Genomic DNA, 5,000 nt, shown 5'->3' on the forward strand with positions numbered 1-5,000 from the left:
CTTCCAGGCCCCACACGAGAACTCTGCAATCCGCCCTTCAGCTGCCCTCCCGGATTGCTAAGCTGCATCTTGCCCCCCCCTCCCGGATCCTCCAGCACTTCCAGGCCCCACATGAGCACTCTGCAATCCGCCCTTCAGCTGCCCTCCCGGATTGCTAAGCTGCATCTTGCCCCCCCCTCCCGGATCCTCCAGCACTTCCAGGCCCCACATGAGCACTCTGCAATCCGCCCTTCAGCTGCCCTCCCGGATTGCTAAGCTGCATCTTGCCCCCCCTCCCGGATCCTCCAGCACTTCCAGGCCCCACACGAGAACTCTGCAATCCGCCCTTCAGCTGCCCTCCCGGATTGCTAAGCTGCATCTTGCCCCCCCTCCCGGATCCTCCAGCACTTCCAGGCCCCACATGAGAACTCTGCAATCCGCCCTTAAGCTGCCCTCCCGGATTGCTAAGCAGGATCTTGCCCCCCCTCCCGGATCCTCCAGCACTTCCAGGCCCCACACGAGAACTCTGCAATCCGCCCTTCAGCTGCCCTCCCGGATTGCTAAGCTGCATCTTGCCCCCCCTCCCGGATCCTCCAGCACTTCCAGGCCCCACATGAGAACTCTGCAATCCGCCCTTCAGCTGCCCTCCCGGATTGCTAAGCAGGATCTTGCCCCCTCCTGGATCCTCCAGCACTTCCAGGCCCCACATGAGAACTCTGCAATCCGCCCTTAAGCTGCCCTCCCGGATTGCTAAGCAGGATCTTGCCCCCTCCTGGATCCTCCAGCACTTCCAGGCCCAACATGTCCACTCATCCATCCGCCCTTGGGCTGCTCCCCTCGGCCGCTAAGCGGCAAAGGCTCCGTTCCAGCATCTTCCAGGACCTCCAGGCACCACATGTCCACTCATACATGCGCCCTTGGGCTGCCCCCCTCGGCCGCTAAGCGGCAAAGGCTCCGTTCCAGCATCTTCCAGGACCTCCAGGCACAACATGTCCACTCATACATGCGCCCTTGGGCTGCCCCCCTCGGCCGCTAAGCGGCAAAGGCTCCGTTCCAGCATCTTCCAGGACCTCCAGGCACCACATGTCCACTCATACATCCGCCCTTGGGCTGCCCCCCTCGGCCGCTAAGCGGCAAAGGCTCCGTTCCAGCATCTTCCAGGACCTCCAGGCACCACATGTCCACTCATACATCCGCCCTTGGGCTGCCCCCCTCGGCCGCTAAGCGGCAAAGGCTCCGTTCCAGCATCTTCCAGGACCTCCAGGCACCACATGTCCACTCATACATGCGCCCTTGGGCTGCCCCCCTCGGCCGCTAAGCGGCAAAGGCTCCGTTCCAGCATCTTCCAGGACCTCCAGGCACAACATGTCCACTCATACATGCGCCCTTGGGCTGCCCCCCTCGGCCGCTAAGCGGCAAAGGCTCCGTTCCAGCATCTTCCAGGACCTCCAGGCACCACATGTCCACTCATCCATCCGCCCTTGGGCTGCTCCCCTCGGCCGCTAAGCGGCAAAGGCCCCGTTCCAGCATCTTCCAGGACCTCCGGGCAACACATGTCCACTCATCCATCCGCCGTTCGGCCGCCCTCATCGGCCGCTAAGCGGCAGAAGCCCCGTTCCCGTATCTTCCAGGACCTCCAGGCGGCTCATGGCCACTCAGCCATCCGCCCTTCAGCTACCTTCGTCGGCCGCAAAGCGGCAGATTCTCCCTCCTCCCGAGAGCCAGGGTGATGACTATGGAGCCCAGCAATGGCCCCTGGTACGTGTCTGAGCCCCAAAGAACATCACCCGATATCGGGCTTGGCTTCAATCTGTCAAACTCTGTTTCCTAAAAACCAGGTTTCTGAAATCGGGCAGGTGGTAATTTCCTCAGACTCCAATTACCTCGTCGGACGGGAGAAGGGGCCTTCGACGCACTCCGCCCATCTCCCCTTCTCCCGTCTTGAAACAGAAATTTTTCTGAATTTTTCGCCTGGCGCCCCTGGTACTTTTAGACACTTTGTCATTTTTCTGACTTTTTGAGCTGGTGCCCCTGGTATTTTTAGACACTTTGTCATTTTTCTGCCTTTTTTTGAGCTGGCGCCCCTGGTATTTTTAGACACTTTGTCATTTTTCTGACTTTTTGAGCTGGCGCCTCTGGTACTTTTAGACACTTTGTCATTTTTCTGACTTTTTGAGCTGGTGCCCCTGGTACTTTTAGACACTTTGTCATTTTTCTGCCTTTTTGAGCTGGTGCCCCTGGTATTTTTAGACACTTTGCCATTTTTCTGACTTTTTGAGCTGGCGCCTCTGGTACTTTTAGACACTTTGTCATTTTTCTGCCTTTTTTTGAGCTGGCGCCCCTGGTATTTTTAGACACTTTGTCATTTTTCTGCCTTTTTGAGCTTGCGCCCCTGGTACTTTTAGACACTTTGTCATTTTTCTGCCTTTTTGAGCTGGTGCCCCTGGTATTTTTAGACACTTTGCCATTTTTCTGACTTTTTGAGCTGGCGCCCCTGATACTTTTAGACACTTTGTCATTTTTCTGACTTTTTAAGCTTGGGACCCTTGTACTTTTGGAAACTCTCTCATTTGTTCTGACTTCAGCTCCTGCCCCATGTATTATTCCAGGCTCCCCTGCCTGCACAGCCTCCCCACACTCAAGCAGCCCTCCCCGGTGTCACACACACACACACACACACACACACACACACACACACACACACACACACACACACACACACACACACACACACACACACCTCTCTCACAAGCCCCTTGGTTCTTCATGATGCTCAGTAAAAGAGCCAGGCCTCCCTGCCTGCACAGCCTCCCCACACTTAAGCAGCACTCCCCGGTGTCACACTCTTCTCCCAAGCCCCCTGGTGCTTCATGATGCTCAGTAAAAGAGCCAGGCCTCCCTGCCTGCACAGCCTCCCCACACTTAAGCACCCCTCCCCGGTGTCACACTCTTCTCCCAAGCCCCCTGGTGCTTCATGATGCTCAGGAAAAGAGCCAGGCCTCCCTGCCTGCACAGCCTCCCCACACTTAAGCAGCACTCCCCGGTGTCACACTCTTCTCCCAAGCCCCCTGGTGCTTCATGATGCTCAGTAAAAGAGCCAGGCCTCCCTGCCTGCACAGCCTCCCCACACTTAAGCAGCACTCCCCGGTGTCACACTCTTCTCCCAAGCCCCCTGGTGCTTCATGATGCTCAGTAAAAGAGCCAGGCCTCCCTGCCTGCACAGCCTCCCCACACTTAAGCAGCACTCCCCGGTGTCACACTCTTCTCCCAAGCCCCCTGGTGCTTCATGATGCTCAGGAAAAGAGCCAGGCCTCCCTGCCTGCACAGCCTCCCCACACTTAAGCAGCACTCCCCGGTGTCACACTCTTCTCCCAAGCCCCCTGGTGCTTCATGATGCTCAGTAAAAGAGCCAGGCCTCCCTGCCTGCACAGCCTCCCCACACTTAAGCAGCACTCCCCGGTCACACACTCCCTCCCTGGGCCCCTTGGTGCTTCACAACCCTACCCCTAAAGGAACCAGGCTCCCCTGACCTGGAACCCTGACCCGCACTTAAGCACCCCTCCCCGGTCACACACTTCTCTCCCAAGCCCCCTGGTGCTTCACAACCCTACCCCTAAAAGAACCAGGCTCCCCTGACCTGGAACCCTGACCCGCACTTAAGCACCCCTCCCCGGTCACACACTTCTCTCCCAAGCCCCCTGGTGCTTCACAACCCTACCCCTAAAAGAACCAGGCTCCCCTGACCTGGAACCCTGACCCGCACTTAAGCACCCCTCCCCGGTCACACACTTCTCTCCCAAGCCCCCTGGTGCTTCACAACCCTACCCCTAAAAGAACCAGGCTCCCCTGACCTGGAACCCTGACCCGCACTTAAGCACCCCTCCCCGGTCACACACTTCTCTCCCAAGCCCCCTGGTGCTTCACAACCCTACCCCTAAAAGAACCAGGCTCCCCTGACCTGGAACCCTGACCCGCACTTAAGCACCCCTCCCCGGTCACACACTTCTCTCCCAAGCCCCCTGGTGCTTCACAACCCTACCCCTAAAAGAACCAGGCTCCCCTGACCTGGAACCCTGACCCGCACTTAAGCACCCCTCCCCGGTCACACACTCCCTCCCTGGGCCCCTTGGTGCTTCACAACCCTACCCCTAAAAGAACCAGGCTCCCCTGACCTGGAACCCTGACCCGCACTTAAGCACCCCTCCCCGGTCACACACTCCCTCCCTGGGCCCCTTGGTGCTTCACAACCCTACCCCTAAAAGAACCAGGCTCCCCTGACCTGGAACCCTGACCCGCACTTAAGCACCCCTCCCCGGTCACACACTCCCTCCCTGGGCCCCTTGGTGCTTCACAACCCTACCCCTAAAAGAACCAGGCTCCAGGCCCCACCAGCCGACCCCTGTTCCCCCACACTTAAGCCACCCTCCTCGGACTGAACCCTCCATCCGCACCCGCCAGAGCTCCGCGCCCCTGGTACTATAAAACACTCTGGAATAGAACCAGGCACCCTGGCCTGGCACTCTCGTCCGCGCTGGAACCCCCCTCACTGGTCAAGCACTCCAGTCCGAGCTGCCTGGTACTTGGTGATAACCACCAGGCTCCAGGGCCCCACCAGCCGACCCCTGTTCCCCCACACTTAAGCCACCCTCCTCGGACTGAACCCTCCATCAGCACCCGCCAGAGCTCCGCGCCCCTGGTACTATAAAACACTTAGAATCAGATATGATGGCACCAGGCTCTCCTGCCTGGCTGCCTGCCCCACACTTAAGCCACCCTCCTCGGACTGAACCCTCCATCCACACCCGCCGGATCTCCGCGCCCCTGGTACTATTAAAAACTTAGAATAAGATATGATGGCACCAGGCTCTCCTGCCTGGCTGCCTGCCCCACACTTAAGCCACCCTCCTCGGACTGAACCCTCCATCCACACCCGCCGGATCTCCGCGCCCCTGGTACTATAAAACACTTAGAATCAGATATGATGGCACCAGGCTCTCCTGCCTGGCTGCCTGCCCCACACT

This window comes from Leuresthes tenuis, unplaced genomic scaffold (genome assembly GCF_036924035.1).
Source record: "Leuresthes tenuis unplaced genomic scaffold, fLeuTen1.0.hap1 SCAF_214, whole genome shotgun sequence".
Classification (NCBI taxonomy): Eukaryota; Metazoa; Chordata; class Actinopteri; order Atheriniformes; family Atherinopsidae; genus Leuresthes; species Leuresthes tenuis.